Here is a 19,233-nt window from a genome sequence, read left to right on the forward strand (position 1 = left end):
AAATTTTACATTTCTGGTTTTAAGTTTACATCTATGATTTATCTCAAATTAGTTTTTATGTATGGAGATATGGGTCGAAGTTCATTTGTTTTCTTCCATATGTGTATTCAGTTGTTCCAGCAGCATTGCCAAGTCTTTTGGAGATTGACTTGCCACATTAGCTGATTTTGATTTATTTTTATTTATTTAATTTAATTCAATTTTTTTTTTTCAAGACATGATCTTGCTCTTTTGCCTGGACTAGAGTGCAGTGGCATCATCATTCTCACCGCAACCTCAAACTCCTGGGCTCAAGGGATTCTCCCACCTCAGCCTCCCAAGTGCTAGAATTACAGGAGTGAGCCACTGTGCTTAGCTTGATTTATTTTTTAAAAATGTCACATATAGACAAAATGGCAAAAAGTGTAGTCATCCTTCAGTAGGAGGGAGCTTGATTCCAGGACCACCTGCATATACCAGAATTGACATATACTCAAGTCCTGCAGTCATCCCTGCTGAACCTATGTATAGGAAAAGTTGGCCCTCCACGTAGGTGGGTTCCCCATCCTACAAATACTGTATTTTCAATGTGTGTTTGGTTAAAAAAAAATCCACATATAAGTGAACCTGCACAGTTCAAGCCAGTGTTGTTCAAAGGTCAATTGTAATACTAAAAATGTTCTCTTTCTCTTTGACTATAACATAAAATCTGTAAAATTATAGTTTAATATCCACATAAATAAATATAACTTTAAACAACTTATGTGTATGACTTTATACACAAATATCTTACTAATTTAGGTAAAAGTCCATCTGAATAAGTGGACACGTATTGTAAAAAGTCTTTTAAAAATTATTATATATTTAAGCTCAATTGTTATTATTTTCATTTAATCTGAATAATTCTGAAAAACCATAAAATTTGCCAAGTAGAAAACTTTGAACATACTTTAGCTATGAATACTTTGTCATTTCAATTTTGTAACAATTTACATGTATATTCAAATTATTTCTGTGCTGGTAAAGTGTTTTTCAAAGGCCTAGAAGTCCCTTTTTTTCCTGCATTGATCTCACAATCTTGTACTGCAATCTTTAGAAACACTTTCTTGTAAGTGCAAAAGTAAACATCAACCCCTACGTGTCTATCACAAGTGGAGTCAAAATGAAAGGAGTTTTGCTGTAACATGGTATTATGCCTGAAGAGATAAGTATATACTGGCAAAAGAGGAAGACAAGCTAAGAACCAACAGTAAAAATGTATAAGTCATCAGTTTCTATTACAGAAATGTCACAAAAAACTTTCTTCTTTCTGTTTTGAATTGATTTTAGATTCCCTGAGTTTCGCTTCAGGTTTATGTTTCAGCCTTAAATGATCAAACACCAGTTCTCTGGGGTTGGCTTTCTTACTTTCTCAGGAATTCAAGCCAGCTTAGGCAATTCAACTTAACCAAAATTAGTCAAACACTGGAAAACCCTCAACACACCTGGCCTGTCTCAGCTGTATGACAACCTGGGCTTCAGGCTTCATTGCATTGATTTGTGGCAGACCAGTTAGCAGCGTGCTTGGGGCAGGGGGGACTAAGTCACGGGAATGTTGAGAATGAAGTGGGGAGAACAGTCTAGCAGCAGTTCTTGTAATGGACTATGTGAGCAAAATATTTACTTTCACTGCTAAAGCTATTGTGGCAACTGAAATGACACATATGCACTGGTAAAACAGTAGAATATTAGAAAGCCACTGTCTGGGAAGCAGATAGCACGGTCTTAAAAATATCCCTAACAGAAGGGACCTGACAACATGGAACAAATAGCACGAATAAACACCAAGGGGTGGGGGGAGAAAAAGAGTTCTGGAAAAGTGACCACGAAACTGCAAAAATGACTATTTAGGACTGAAAAATTTCATGTGGAAACTTCTCTGCAGCTGTGACCATTTGTCTGTATTAACAGACCTGTTTTGTGTTGCTTGGGGTTTTGACAAATTACAGTATCCTGTATTGTTCTCTCATCTTGTGGAAAGAAAGGGAAATGTAACTCTATGGGTTCTTTATCTTGTATTTTTACATTTCCCCCAGATTCTCCTGAGCTCACCCAGAGCTGAAGACTAGGTGGGAAAGCTTTTGAACTTTAATTGTACAGTCAGAGGGAAAGTTTTGGTCTTGAGGATTCTGAGTCAGTCTAATGGAAATGAAAGCTGTGCAGGCTGGAAACCCTGGCTGTGCTGCCCGGGATCACGTGCAAACCACCAACGAGTGGCTGGGCTGGAGCTCTGAATAGCCTTTCCACCCCTTTGCCCAGTCTCCCTCCCCCACAATTTCCACAGCTGCTTATCCCAACCCTACTTTCTGCTTGTTTTCATCCAGCACGAATTAACACCTCCTCCAGGACCAATGTAAAGTTATAAAACAACCAATTCAGAAAGTATTACTACTTTTCAATGACCAATAGATGCACTCCTTTTGTTTTTTAAGCTTGAGGAGGGGGATTTGGCACGATTTAGGCAAAAAGGAGAATATGCTCATGCTTGACTCTTTCCACCCTCTCTCTCTCTCCCTTACTCTGTCTCTCTCTCTCTCTCTCAGACACACACACACACACACACACACACACACGCACGCACGCACGCATGAATGCTGATTTTTTAAAAAAGAAAAAAGAGTTTGCGATAGAGGGATAACTGATTGGAAGAGAACTAGAGTGACAGTGTGCATGTCTATCACCTTCTACTCATTGTTATTACATGGGATACAGAGGGAGAAAGAGGAGTTTCTGCCTCTTATTTCCACTTGTGGACATAATCATTACTTTTTATAATAATAGTCTCCATGGTGGGTTGAACTGTGGCCCCCAATAAGACATGCCCATGTCCTGACCACCAGAGCCTGGGAAAAGGGGTCTTAGCAGATGTAGTTAAATTAAGGAACTTGAGATAAGGTCATTCTGGATTATCTCAAGAAAGCATGTGAAAGAATGAATTTCTGTTACTTTAAGGTACCAAATTTGTAGTAATTTGTTGCAGCAGCCTCAGGAAACTAATATAGCTAAGTAAAGTCTTTATCAGTTTCTGTACCCACAATTTCTGTTGCTCAGTCATTTATGCAGAAAACAAACAGGCAATATATCAGGCACGGAACAACGCATGAGAGATACAGAGTTAAAAAAAAAAAACCCAAGAGCTTTATAAACTGGTAGAGAGAATCAGACATGTAAACTAGGAAGTACAGTGAAGTATTACAGTGTCATTATTATGTGTGGGCCCAAGAAGGAAATGGTCACTGCTTCCTGGGACGGTCACAAAAGGGTTCCAAAAAGAAGAACACAGGGAAGCTGAGAAGGTATTTGCTGGCTGAGTGGGTTGAGAATGGGATGGAGGGAATTCTTGGAAGAGAAAGCAGTGTGACAGAGGTATGGAGGTATAAAATCACATAGCATCTGCGGGAACTGTATGTTTTTAAGTAGATCTGGCAAGATTCCAGAGTAGGCGTGGTGAGAGAAAATGCTAAGGGGGTAGATAAGGGCCAGATTTTAGAGTGCCACGTCAGCAGAGATAGAGCGTTTGGAATGTATCGTATGGAGAATGGGAAGCCACTTAAGGGTTTTAAGCAGAGTGACATGATCACACTTGTTTTTCAAAAAGATGGCTGTGATAGAGGTAGGCAGGGTTCCTTGGAGACTCACGAGCAAGGCAGGGAGATTAAGAGAGTATTGATGTGGTTAAGGCAGATGACGAAGGCTGAACCAAGGCACAGTTGTGAGGCTGGAGCAGAGGAATGGCAAAAAAAGAGAAACAAAGCAGTCTGAGATAAGACAGAGTTTGAGTTAGAGAAGTAAGAAGCAAACAGAGTAAATTCTATTATCGTACCCAAGAGAGACGACAGTATCAAGAAGGGAGTAACAATAGTCAGAAGCCATTGAGAAGCCAAGTAATGTGAAAACTGAGAGGAATCCATTGGATTTGTCAATGAAGAGGCTATTGGTGACTTTGTCAGAGGAGTTGGAGGATAGATATTATCCATTAGCACTGGAAATTGCTGCCGGGTCAGTTAGCATCAGCAAAACAGCAGGGTTGGCCATAGATCGATAGTTGTCAACATGAGTTCCCCACACTCTCCCAGCATCGTCTGGGAACATAGAAATGCACATTCTCCTGCCCCACCCTCGCTGAACCAGACATACTGGGGTGAAGGCGCACAATCTGGGTTCTAACAGCCCTCCGTCGCTGCTAGTGCTAAAATCTGAGCACCACCTGCACACACTAGACTGGGTCTTACTACTGAAAATATGATCCCTGGATCACATGGGAGCTTGTTACAAATGCAGAATTTTGGAACCTACACCTGACCCACTGAATCAGAGTCTGCATTTTAACAAGATCCCTTGGGATTCAGTTGCACAGTGAAGTCTGAGAAGCACCATTGAAGGGTTTTAATCTCAATAGCTTCCTTGTCCAACATCTAAGATTACCTATTACCTGAATCCAGTAAATTGCTAATTCAAGGAATGGAAGAGAGAATTCAATATAACAAACCAACATTTCCTCCTCTCAAGTGGGATAATAAGAGATAACAAATGGGCTATAGCTTTAATGAGACATTCCAGGTGCAGCCAAACTAATGTAGGTCCTTTCTAGTTCTCTGGCATTCAATCGCAAGTTACAGAAATACAGGTTTTTCTTCAAAAAGATATAAAATGTACTAGAACTAATTATATTATTCTGGTGGAAAATAACATCAGGCCATTAAAACTTCATTCAAAAAAGTCTCTCAGTATCCTTGATGGAGGGAGCATATGGGAATAAATCTTTTAATGACCTAATGGGGAATTGCTTGTGTTAGGAAATCAAGAACATTAAGATCTGTCCAATTGTATGTAAAACAGAGCTTAATACGAAAGAAACCAAGAACAATTATATTTACTTAGTGTAAATATAGTTTAGCCCAAAGTTTCTCAAAATGTCCTCAGACCAGCAGCGTTGACATCACCCAATGAGCTTGTTAGAAATGCAAATAATTGTGCTCTGCTCTGACCAATTGGATCAGAATCTCTGGGTCTGGGATGCAGGAAACTGTTTAACAAGTCTTCCAGGGGATTCTGATACACGTTGACGTTTGAGAGGCACTGGTTTAGGCACCAGAGACGCTCTGTACAAAACACTTCTGCCTGTTTGTCTCTCTTTGCCTAAACCACCTCCAAAAATCTCTTCTCCATTTGTGTTTCCATTTACCCTTCAAGTCCTTTCATGGCTCCTTCTTTCCTCCTTCCTCTTTCTTCTTCCTCTCTCTACCTATGTCTTTCTGTTCTACTTTTTCACTTCCTATTTCTTTCCTAGCTCACTTTAGCTTTGAATTGCCCTGTTCTCAAAGATGCATACAAATCTAGCACTTCTGCTCAGAAGTTTGCCAGCCTAAGCAAGTCTATCAGATACCCATGCTCAGCATTATGAAAGAAACAAAACAGTACATCAGCCACTTTGTTCTTGGAACAATGCAGCTTGCAGATACGACAATATAGAACCAGTCACTATACAGTTCTTTGGTACTGATGTGACTTTAATTAGCAAGAGCACTCATGACTGTCATGTGCTAATTGTCCACAAAATGTGTGCTGGCCGAGAAGAGTACAAGATTTTCAGCTTATAGGCAATTTACCAGAACACTGGGGCCCTATAGTAGGATTAAGTGTTTGTGCCTTCACCATAGGAGGCTAATAACCACAACAGGAACCAATATTAATGTTAGAAAAATAGTGCTCTTTTGTGTAATGAAAATAGTTTGTCTTTATTATATAGTCTACCACTAATAATAATAATTGCTTATAATTATTTAGTATTAAATATGGTACAGGCCCTTTTCTGTAAGTTTTACAGTTATTAATGTATTTGAATCTCCCCACAACTTTATGGGTTCAGTACAATCATTATCTTCATTTTACAGATGAAAGAATGAAGGAGGCATGAGGTTAAGTCACTTGTCCGGGGTCACCTTGCTGGATGGTATTTGTAAATAGGCAATCTAGCTTTGGGGCTCTAGACTGTAACTACTGTTTTACACTGCCTCTCAAGTGAGAATGAGTTGAATTATATTATAAAAGGCATATTCGAATTTCATATTCCTTCATATTTCACAGGAAGAGACCAGGTTCACTAAGTATTTTTATGTCCTAACACTTTCAGTTGGAAACAGCATGGTCTGGTGGGACAAACACTAGCCTGGGAGCCAGAAGTCCTGGATTTTAATCCTGTGTTATAGGCAACTTGCTGGGTGACTGTGGAGAAACTCACAGGTTTAATCTTTTTTTTTTTTTTAATTTTTAAAAATTTTTTTCTTTTTTATTTCCTGTTGTTTCTCCTCTTTATGCAGGCTGGTGAAGAAAGGTTTAATCTTAACAGGTCATAATTTCTTCTCTTGTGAAAAGAGAATGTTAGACTTCATTAGATCATATTTGTGGCTCTTTCCAGATTCAACATTCTGTGGATTCTAAGAATGAAACATAGTTCCAGGAAATAATTAGACTTAGGAATATAATGATACACAGAAGCATAATTAATCATAATTAATCAATTTTCTAATTATTCCTTTAACTATTACATAAACCAATAACTCAATATGGCATAATACTTGGTTATTAAAGCAGAGCAGGAGTGTTTGCTAAGGCGTGAGCAATATGAATAGAAATAAAATAAAAGCTTAAGTATATTTGCTCAATATAATAAAGGCCAGAGGTGAGGGATTATAATAATTTACTACTTCTGCTGTAAAAAATCATCACAAATTTAGTAGCTTAAAACAACACAAATTTACCCTATAGCTCCAGAAGTCTGAAATCTTCAATATGTCTCACAGGGCTAAAAGCAAGCATCAGCAGGGAAGCCCTCCTTCTGGAGGCCTAGAAGACAATCCCTTTCTTTGCCTTTTCCAGTTTCTACAGACTGCCCACATTCCTTGGTGGGTGGCACCCTTCTTCTCCATTTTCAAAGCCAACAATGGCAGGTTGAGTCCTTCTCACATCACATCATTCTGACCTCTTCTACCTTCCTCTTTCACTTACAAGGAGCCTTATGACTTAATGAGGTATACCTGCAGAATCCAGGATAACCTCTGCATCTCAACATCCTTAATTTAACCACATCTGCAAACTCCTTTTGCCATGTAAGATAACTCAATAGCAGGTTTCAGGGATTAGAAAACGGACATCTTTGTTGGGGGAGGTGACATTATGTTGCCTACCATGGAGATACTTTAGTGTTCCCCAGAAAGCCTTCTAATTCATGTATTTAAAAACAAAACATTGTTCATAAGAAAAAGGAAAACGATTGAATTCTGAAATATTATAAGATGTCCTTCAATTTAACAATAAATTTACACTTAAATAATGAAGTTCATATGTTCATTTATTGAACATTTTCTAGAGCTGATGTTGTTTTAAGTACAAAGAATGTTAGGGCCCAAAAAGACCATAGAGAGGATCCAGTGAAGTCAAACTTCCTTGTTGTATAGATGAGGAAACTAAGGCCAAAGGAAGCTCGCCTAGGGACAGAGGTGAGCCTGAAGCCTCCTGGCTTGATTCCCAGGTCTAGGTCTCCTCTGTTATTAAACCTTTAGGCTACCTCTCATGTTTTCATTCTACCAATCATTCCTGAGACTTTCGTGCAAAATTCCTTCACTTAATGGTGAAGGAAGAATCTTAGCTAAACATTCTTTGACATACCAGGCAACTCAGACACTGTCCGTAGCTAATACTAATAATTAAAGCAGGTTTCTGACTCTTCCCCCCTTCTTTGGGGAAGTGCACAAAGGAGCAAGATACTGTAGGAGAAAAAAAAAAAAAAAAAAGTCTTGTCTTTTGATTGAGGATAAAGAGTAGGAGGAAAACTATGCTGTGGTAAGGAAAGTAGCTGAACCACAGATGAAGTGTTCATTGAAAAAACATTTTGTAAATTCTACTTCTTACCCTAAAAATGTGTCAAATGCAATGTGTTAGATGTCACGCTAATAAGAAGATTTAATTTCAAGTGGACTGTTTATAAAGCAAAAATTACATTAAAAACAAAAATGGAAGCGTTAACAAACTTAGTTGGATCCTTAATGTAACAGCCTTCCTAGGTCAAAATCCTTGTTTCCAAAAGAAAATCTTAACCTCTACGTGGCCCAGAGCAAAGAGAATACAACACCAACCTTAAACATAGGCAGCAGGAACAGTATTGCCAGCGCCCCTCCCTCCTCCACCCCCAAATTTTTCCGTTTCCTAAAATGCATAAAATTTCAGCACCTCCTTGGAGAAGAGCAATAAAGCCATTCTGAAATTCTCCTGTTCAAAAATCCCTATCAAGGCTGGGCACTGTGGCTCATGCCTATAATCCCAGCACTTAGGGAGGCTGAGGCAGGAGGATCGCTTGAGGCCAGTTCAAGACCAGCCTGAGCAAAATAGCAAGACATTGTCTCTTAAAAAACAAACAAAAAAAAACCTTACTAATGAAGGTTCAAAAGTGTATGATGATTTCAATAGATGCCAAGAAAGCGTTTGTTGAAATATAAAATCCATTTCTGATTTTTTGGTTTTTAATCCCCTTTGAACAAGCTAGTAATGGAAAGAAACATTGCTGTTTTTTCTAAATTTTTTTTAGTTTTTCTTTTTATAGATAGGATCTCTCTCTGTCACCCAGGCTAGAGTTCAGTGGCACAATCATAGCTCACTGCAATCTCAAACTCCTAGATTCAAGTGATCCTCCTACCTCAGCCTCCCCAAGAGTAGCTGGGACTACAGGTACATGTCACCATGCCCAGTTAATTTTTAAAATTTTTTTGTAGAGACAGGATCTCACTACGTTGCCCAGGCTGGTCTCAAATTCCTGGCCTCACGTGATTCTTCCACCTTGGCATATCAAAATGCTGAGATTATAGGCATGAACCACTGCACTAGGCCCAAAACAAGTGTTCTTAAATAAACTTGTTGTAGAGCACCAGCTAGAATACTAAAGGAGAAACCATAATGGTGGAACTCATGTTCTTAAAGATTTCAATCACTTTTTTAGTGCCTCACTCATAATATGAATAAATAGCCAAGGATACCCAGACATTTGGTTTAAATCTCTAATAAAATCAAAATAAATAAGCACATAGAGAAAAAAATGTAGGAAGCAGAAGAACACACAAAAAGATTTTTTTAAAAACTATAGAAAAAAAAGAGAAAGAGAAGAAGAAAGAAAAAGAGAGAGAGAGAAAGAAAGAATAAGGGGAGGGAGGGAGAGAAAGTAGAAAGGAAGGGAGAGAAAGTAGTAAGAGAGGGAGAGAAAGGAGGAAAGAAAACATTCAAATAACATAAAGAGCTCTGGAGATTTAGAAGTTTATGGGAAAAACAAAAACAAAAAAGCAAAAACAAGAGAAAGATTGAAAGATAAAGTAGAGAAAATCTCCCAGAAAATAGAACAAAATGATAAAGGCACTAAAGATAATGGAGAAAAGATAATGAGAGGACCAATCTGGAGATCCAGTATCTGAAAAATAAGAATTCTAAAGAGAAAGCTCAGAGAAGATGGTAGGGAGGACATTACTGAAGAAATAATATAAGAAAACTTCCAGAACTAGTTAAAATGAATTTCCAGATTTAAAAACAAAGCACCAAGCCATATCACTGTGAAATTTTAAACTACTTATAACAAAGAGAAGATTCTGTGAGCTCCCAGAAAGAAAAACAGGTTACATAAAATGACATTGTATTTCCAATAGTGGCACTTTTAGGAAGTAATTAAAGAAGAAATATCTTCAAAATCTAGAAGAGTAAATATTTCTAACATAAATTCTTGAATTCAGCCAAGTTATAAATCAAATCTAGTGTGACAAATTTCAGTCATTTAGGTCTCAAAAACTTTACTTTCCGTGAATCCTTCTGAAGAAGCTACTGGAAAATGTGTACCACAAAAATAAGCGGGTAAAGCAAGAAAGAAGAAGACTTTTGATTCCAACAACAGGGAATACAAGAAAAGAAAGAGGTCAAAGGACTTCCCAGACTGATGGCAAATGGAAAACCTGGGATGACTGATGTTCAGCTAACTTGATAGCAGTTATTTTCAGTTGGGGAAAGAAGTCTCTGTCAGTCAATACAGGCTAAGTTATGCTGCAGTAATAAACAGCTCCAAAAAAAAAAACCTCAGTGAATTAAAACATCAAAGGTTAATTTCTCACTCACTCTACATGTCCATTGTGGATTAGCCTGGTTAACAGACAATCTGTGCTTATTTTAATCACTCAGAAATGATGCCAAAAGGGCAGTCCCCTTCTCTAAAGTCAATGGTAATTAAAGTGATGTGGTCTTGCTACAGGAATAGACGAACAGACCAATGAAACAAAATCTAGAGCCCAGAAACAAGCATGAGTATATGGAAGTTAATTTATTCCAGAGCTGGCATAGTAGCTCAAAGAAAAGAAAGGGACTATTCCAAAAATGATGCTGGGACAACCAGAATACACATGAATTAAAATAAAATTGGATCTCTACCTCACATCATTCCCCAAAATCAGTTGCAGATTGATTAAATAAATATTGAAAACCTTAACAGTCAAAAGATAATATTAGAAAACTTTTATGAGATAATACAGAAATATGTCTTTACTACTTTGGATTAGGGAAGACAAAAAATGTATAAACTATAAAGAAAAAATTGATATATTTGTCCAGATTTAAATTTAGAAGTATTATCCACTAAAAGATGTATAGAAAAGCTTCAAATAAATTAACGGAACAGGACAGAAAGCCCAAGAGAGACCCACACACTTACAGTCACCTGATTTATAACAAAGGTATCACTGTAATTCAGTGGGAAAAGGATGATTTTTCAACAAATTCTGCTTGGTTTATTGGATATTAATATAGAAAAAATTAATTTGGACACCTTCATACTACATGCAAAAAATAATTCAAAATGGACTTAAATATGAAAGCTCAAACAGTCTAATTTTTAGAGGAAAACATATAACTTTCTAGTAGGCAAAGATTTCTTAAACACAAAACCTTTGTGTAATGTTAAAAATTTTATAAATTGCACTTCATTAAAATTAAGAATTATGTTTACCAAAAACAAAATGAAGAGAATAAAAGAGCAAGTCACAAACCTGAATAAGATAGTTTCATTACATATGTTCAATAATGGACTTCAATACATAATAAATAAATACAAATCAATATCAGAAAACTGGCAATACAAAAAAAAGTGAGCAAAAACCAATAACATTTTATAAAAGAAATTTATGAATGACCTGTGAAAAGTTGCTCAACATCATCAATCGCCAGGAAAATGCAAATCAAAGAGAAAATGAGCATATGAGGTTAAACCATATAAAATCACCTATGAAAATGGCCAACCTAATACAATGTGGCTAAAATTCAAGGGCTGATCATACTACATATTGATGAAGACATTAGGCAACTGGACTCTTCTACACTGCAGGTGTAAGTATATATTGGCACAATCACTTTGGCAAACTGTCTGGCTATATCTACTAAAGCCAAACATGCTTATACTATGCCCAGAAATTCTGCTCCTGGGTATATACTCAAGGAAAATGAGGGCTACTGTCCAGCAAAGACCAAAAATAGGAATGTTTAAATAGGAATGTATAATCATCTAAAACATGAAACAACCTATGTGCACATCAACTATAGAATAGAAAATCAAAAAATTTCATACACTGCAATACTAGACAGCAATGAAAAGAAACATAACATTTTTACATACATCATTCAGATATAATATTGGGTGAAAGAAACCAAATACAAAATAGTATATAGTGTATGTTTCTATTCATTAAGAGTTCAAAAGAACCAAAATTAATCCAGAGTGGAAGAGAGAAAAATACTGGGAGTGTGGGAGGTTCACGAGAATCAACTGGAGCAGAGGCCTGAGAGATTCTGCTGTGGTCTCAGAAGCGTTTTATACCCTGATCTAGATGATGGCTATGTGGGTATATACATATATAATAATGCTGTACACTTAAGTTTATTGCTAATTATGGATGAGACCTCCATAATAAAAACAAAATTAAAGGCAAAGGATGTGAAAATACAAACTTAACTGAGAAAACATACTTACCAAATATAATTGACAAAGAATTTGTATACAACATACATGAAAAATTTCTATATATATTAAGAATACAAACAACCCAATAGACAAAAGTAGGCAAAGGACTTAAATAGGACAGCAAAAAAAGAAAGCAAGAATGGACCAAAAAAAACCACACAAAAAGATGTTCAATTCTGTCAGTTATAGAAATGCTAATTAAGTCACAAGAGACTATTTCATAACCACCAGAGAAGCAAAAATTCTGAAGCTTATCCATACCAAATGCTAGCTTAAACATATAATAATCAGAACTTAAACACTACTGGTGGCACTTTATATGTGCGTATAAATTGTTACAACCACTTTAGAAAACAATTTTGTAATATTTGGTAAATAAAGGATGTGCGTTATCCATGACTGTCAATTCCATTTCTAGGCACATAATGTAGAGAACCTCTTGTAGGTGTACTCCAGAAGACATATGTTCACAGCGGCAATGTTTTTGTTGCAAAATTTGGAAGTAACATGCAGTCATATCAGAACAGATACTGGTATGTTTCATAATGGAATGCCAAACAGACATGAAAATGAATAAGCTATGGTCAGCCATACATATCAACATGGGTCAACCTCACGAATACAATATTAACCCAAAGACGCAAGTCATAGAATAATACACACATTGCATTTCCTGTCCACATCAAGTTGAAAAACATACAAAACTGAACAATTGTACTGATTAGGGTAATGTTCTGTATTTTAAACAGGATAGAGAGCACAGAAGTATTTGTAATTGTTATTTTTCCAAATACTTGCATTGAACTTCATCATACTTTTATTTAAAAATTGATAATATTTTCAGTTTTGAGCAGAACTACGTGATTTCTTTAATCTCTCCTAGTTATATTAAATCAAAAGGCTTTGATGTTGTCATTAAAAGTCTTTCCACCTCGCTGTAGTATTCTAGCTATCTGTGCATTCCCAAATTGGAAGCCTGGGAAATATTATTTTCTGCAGCATTGGCTAAAAAGCACTCTTTTTCTTTTGTAATACAGTTTCTTAAAAAACATCATTTTGTACCCCTGCTTTTCTTCAAAGTATGCGAACAAAATGTTCAAGGTCAATGAAACAATTTGCTTTACAAATTTGACCAAATGAGGGGCTGGAGGGCAGGGAGAGAGGAAGAAAAAGATAGATAAGGCTTGATTTCCAAGGACCTTCTGATATGTGAAAAGTGTGTTGGAAAATTAGTATCTTTACAAAGTAAATACTTCAGAAATCACTCCATTCTGTGGTGTTGCATAAGCCAAAGACAGATTTAAAGGGAGGGAGAAATGAAAATAACCAGCTGAAGCTTCACTGTCTTTTCAGATTGTGATTCTCTTTAGACATTACTCATTTAGAAGACAAACTGTAAGCAAATAAAATTTAGTGTCACAAAAATGTACTTTTGTAACAGTAGCTTTAGCCACATTACGAGAACATGAATAGTGACAGATTCTCTTCAGCTGAAAACTCCTTTAACAGAACTTTTGGAATAATGAAAGAGCTCTGGTTTAAGCATGATTTTAACCTTTGGCTAAGAAAACATACCACAGACAATTATTCAAAACCCTTACATGGACATTCTGACTGGTATATATGTTGTAATTTTTGGTGTAAAGGTACTGTTTAGTGTAGGGACCTTGTAGAAGGTTTACTTTTGCAGCATTAGTTACCTTTGTCATTTCATTAAATATTATTTGTCTCTGAAGACATAACTAAAACAGCCCAATAACCCTTAATAAGATATGTAAGTTTTATTCCTTATTTTCTTCCTTCTATACCCTTATCTCCATACTTGAAGCTCAATAAAATTTGTAAAATAAATTGGATATTTGGATAAATTTCACTTGTAGGTTCTACCTGAAATTCATTTCTTATACCTTGAGCTTTTGTTAAATATTTACTTGCTATGCTGTTTCAGGGAATCAAGAGAGTCAAGAATGCTGGTGTGGTTTTTTTTTTTTTGAAAAGAAAAAAACTCTTTTAACTATCATACCTTATCTATAATACCTCATAAACCTCAAACTGAGATTCATGCTCCTATCTGTTTTTCCCTTTGTTTTTTTCATTTCTATGGCAATCGGGAGAGAGAAGAGGGTGTTGGTTTATAAATATTTGTGAAAACAGAGATAGTTTATTGACAGCCTGAGACTTCCTGGTTCACAGTACAGACGGGCTTCCTCCTGGCCAGCGCTGTGCTGGGGAAAGGTGTGCGCTCCATGAAGGAGTTACCACTCGAGGATTTAATGAGATTGATTCTGGTTCAGTACATTTTCTATTACTTTTATCCCACTTACAATGTGAAGGGGGGCCTCTTGGTTAAATCATTATTATTTTTTTAATTGTCCCTTTTTGCCCACACATTTGGCTGCTATTCTGATCATTAAAATTGAGAGTCCTTGTAAACAAAAACTGAATTTGGAAAAAGCAGCAGTGTCCTTACTCTCTCTCTTGACACCTATTAGGAGGGAGAGAGAGGTAGTGGTGAGGTCCCCAGTACAGGTGAACAATGCTTTTGACCACCTTGAAAACATCTACCTAAGTGTGTACCATATTTATGCTCTATTACAGAATCCTTAATTTCAGTGTTTGTTCTAAAAATCAATGGGGAATTTCAGCTGTAAGTTCATGTAAAATAAAATATTTTTAAAAAATCAATTTAAGAGGAAAATCAAAATGATAAAGTAAAAATAAAGTTATTAGGTATATTTTCTGGAATGCTAACATGCTCTAGTATAAGTTAGGCCTCCCTTTCTTGAAAATTCCATTTTAAATTATATATTTTTTGATATCACAAATTTTATTTTTTTAAATTTCAGAATATTATGGGGGTACAAACATTTTCATTACATAAATTGCTTTTGTACCATTTGAATCCAAGTTATCATTGTGCCCATCTCCCAGACAGTGTGCATTGTTAAACTGTAATATTTTAAACCAGACACCATAGGGGTAAGAAAGTGGGACCAAAAGGGTAGGTGCGTAGGAAGAAAAAAATAAAAATTAGATGGCCTTTTTAACCCACTTTTGGTGTTCATTATAAAGTAAACATTTAGTTCATACTATAGTTTTAAGTAAACAAAATGGTAGAGTTTATAAAATATGAGGTCTGGTATAATCCATTTTTCATTTTTTAAAGATCTATACACAAAATGCACACAAAAAATCTGACAATATATATATGCCAAATAAATATTTTTGGTGATGTGATTGTGTATATTTTATTTTTTAATTTTCAAAAGTATACATATATGCACATAAATTATATGTATATAGTTGTACAATACACACAACAGGTATACTATGTATTTTATGTATGCATATTTTATATGTGGATATATATAGTTTTACTAATAAGAAAAAAGTTATTTTTAATTTAAACATAAGTTATGTTTTTTATTGCATTGAGACCCGTGAGGTTTATAAGTTAAATTTGAGAATTATGACAATTAATTTTTTATTTGACAAATGTTTTTTGAGCACTTACCATATGTCAGCCCTCTTAGGGGCCAGGGCTATAGTATAAGCCCTATGACATACGACAGCGCCTTGGACTTATGTAAGACAACTAAGAGTCACATCCCAAAACCAGGGAATTCATTTCTCTCCCAAACTGTCTAGATGATTTTAACATAAATTTGTTGAGCAATTTTTATGTGCAGACTCTTGTGTTAGGTCCTCAAAGGAATGAAAAGGGATTGGAGAGAGAGAGACAGCCTTGGACTGACATATTGAATGTGAGTGAATGATAAGAGTTAACACTTAAGTAGTGCTCACTCTATTAGGACCTATTCTAATCACTCTATGTGTAAAGATGCTCCTTGACTTATGATGAGGTTATTTCCGGTAAACCTATCATAAGTTGAAAATATCATAAGCCAAAAATGCGTTTATTTAATACATCTAACCTACCAAACATCATAGATTAGCCTAGCCTACCTTAAATGTGCTCCGAACACTTACATTAGCCTAAGTTGGGCAAAATCATCTAACACAAAGCCTATTTTATAAGAAACTGTTAAATATCTCATGTAATTTATTGAATACTGTACTGTAAGTGAAAAACAGAATTGTTGTACGGGTACTTGAAGTACAGTTTCTACTGAATGCATATCGCTTTCACGCCATGGCAAAGTCAAAAAATCCTAAACCAAACCATTGTAAATCAAAGACCGTCTGTATCAACTCATTTGATCCTCACAACAGCCTTATTAAGTAAGAGCTATCCTTATCATCCCCATGTAACAAATGAAGAAATTGAGGCTCTGAGAGTTTAAATGTCCCACACAACAAGAGTCAGGCAGTAAATGGCAGAGCTAGCATTTGAACCCAGATACCTGGACCCCAGAAATCATACTCTAAACCACTACCCCGTACAGAAGTAGGTTTGGCAAAGAAGAGTAAGAGTATATTCCGGAACAGAGGAAAAGATGTAAGAGCATTTAAAAGTAAGCCTGTGGAAAGAACGTGGCTGGCATCAGTCAAGACTTTATAGAAAAGATACAGTGGCACACAATGAAGAAACTTAAGTCGTGGGAGGCTGAGAGCTTTGCCCAAAAAATTACCTATGGATAAATTATAGGTAAAGCTAAAGATAAGAAAAATCTGATGAAAATATTTGAAGCAAAGTGAGTTAAAAACACACCAGAAAGCAAAGAAATTTTTGCACTGAGACATTTCATAGTGATCAAAGTTGAGAAACTTCAGACAGGGGAACCAAGTACAAACGTACAGGCAGGAGACAGCTAAGAATGGGAGAATGAGCCATAGGGGCAGAGAAGCCCCAGGGCTCTCTCGCTGACCTAGTGAGAATACAGGGTCGGGTTTTGAGGAGGGAGGCCAATAGTAGGAACTGAGCGAAGAAAAGAACTTTATGAAGAAAATGACTTGGGCTCTGTGAAAGCTGATGTGTCAGGCAACTACTGGACAGCAGAGACACCAGAGTCTAACGGAGGAAGCAGCGGACAGATGTTCGGTTTGTGCAGTGGTCATCGAATCAGTATGGAGACACTGGAGAGTGAAAAAACTGTACAACAGAAAAGAGATGTGGATTCTCAGTGGATCTTTGTTCAGTAGACAAGGGGAAAAAGTCTCTGAAAGAGGAGTCAGGAGATGAAAATGGAAAAACAGATAAAAACAGAAGCAGAAACATTAAATGCCAAGACAACCCAGATTAAAGGAAAGATTTTAGGCTGAGTGTTGTGGCTCATGCATGTAATCCCAGCTCCTAGGGAGGCTGAGGCAGGAGGAGCATTTGAGCCCAGGAGTTTGAGGTTACAGTGAGGTATGATCAGGCCACTGCACTCACTCCAGCGTGGGTGACAGAGTGAGACCCTGTTTCTCAAAAAAAAAAACAAAAACAAAGAAAGAAAGAAAGATTTTAAAGAATTAAAATTAAAATATCAATATTTAATACGTGTTTTCACATCCTTCATACCATGAAATATGTCAAGTTTCAGACATTTATTATGATTTTAAGCTGCATGAATTGCCTGTTAAAAATGAGAAAAACAGAATTATGATGTAAATTGATTTTTTTGAAAAAAACCTCTGAAATTATAGTTTTGTTAATCACAAAACGAAAAGCCTGATAGTAACTTAACTTTTCTTGGAGATTTCTGAAGTCACATACCAATTTTACTGATCTTTAGAATCACATACTGATCTATTTGGGTAGCTGAGCCCCACAATTCAAAGGTATTTAACATTAAGATCCAAGATCTTTTATGATCTGCAGTAAAATGATCCCAGTGCTTAACATGCTCCAGTTCTCACTTGCCGAGTAGATCATGCTCACTATACAAGTGGTTTCTGCAGGACTGAGTGTGACTGGAGAGGAAACAGCCATTGAAAAGCATCCCTGGTCCTATCTGGGAACACAGCCGTCACATTCAGGATAATAATAAAAGAGAAGCCTTTTGCAATAAAGATCCTAGAGTCTAGCATCAGAAAATTAGTTATTTCTTAAGAATATTTTTATTTTTTCAGCTTTACCCAATAAGAAAAGACAGCAGGAAAAAAAGAGCCTTTCAAATATGCAAACTTCTGTTATATAAACAGTCTTTAGTCTTTCTTAATCTCTGGGGTTATCACAGACACATAAAAAAAGGTATCGCATTTTTAGGTTTTCCAAAGAGTAATCTCTTCTTTCCCAAACTGTTCACTTACTGATCATCTATAAATCAGTTAGTAAAAGTGTTTCTAGAAGGAGAGCCTCGCAGGGCAATCCATCCCTGGCACGGAATTTCATTTCATAAGATGCCCCTGATCAAGCAGACGAGATCAACCACCCCTTTAACACCACCCTCCAAAACAGACACCATGACCCATTCACTCTTGACAGACCATACTCTTTATAGCCTCTGTTCTATGGCATTTGGGATGTCTGCTAAATTGTTATTTGTTACAAAGCATGCTTTTTCTATGACAGATGCCCCCAACTCCTTCTCCCCGCTGAGCTCATGGAATCACAGCTGTGTTGTACCACAAGTACAGTGTTGTCAAATCTTTGCTTTGTTTAATTATTCAAGTTGGTTCCACCACAGAATTAAACTGCCTGGAGATATTATGGGATTTCAGCACAAACAACACACATGACCATAAAAACGCCAACCCTTGCCAAGTGTCTACATGAACCCCAATTCTCACTCACAGTAGTGAGTGACAGCACACCCCCTAATAACCAGGAACAGGCCCACACGGAACCGTTTAATCAAAAGCTAGTTTGCCTCCAAATTGAGTCATAGTCCTTCATGCTGGGAGTCCTTGCCTGTATACGGCAGGCACAAATCAGTAGCTCAGCCTAGAAGTTACCTCCTTAGCATTCAGGTTCTGGCCAACCTGCAAACTCTAGCTCAAAACTGTAGTTCCCTGAAGTTAGTAGAAATGTCAGGATCAATTGTATTCTCTGAAGTTTATTTTTCTTTATTCTCCTCCAAAGTACCTCAAAAGGCACAGAGAAGTGTTCATCAAGAGCTAGATGTTGCCAAGTCCTCCAGTGGGATTAAGACAAAAATAACTTGTAGGGGGGTGAAATTCTCTTTCACCCCATGAAATTTAAAAAAATAGAATATTGGGGACAGAAAGAGATTTTAGAGATCATATAGTTAGAGCCCCTAATTTTGCAGAAGAATAGGAGGCCCAGAGTGGAA

Source organism: Lemur catta, chromosome 2 (genome assembly GCF_020740605.2).
Source record: "Lemur catta isolate mLemCat1 chromosome 2, mLemCat1.pri, whole genome shotgun sequence".
In the NCBI taxonomy this organism is placed as follows: Eukaryota; Metazoa; Chordata; class Mammalia; order Primates; family Lemuridae; genus Lemur; species Lemur catta.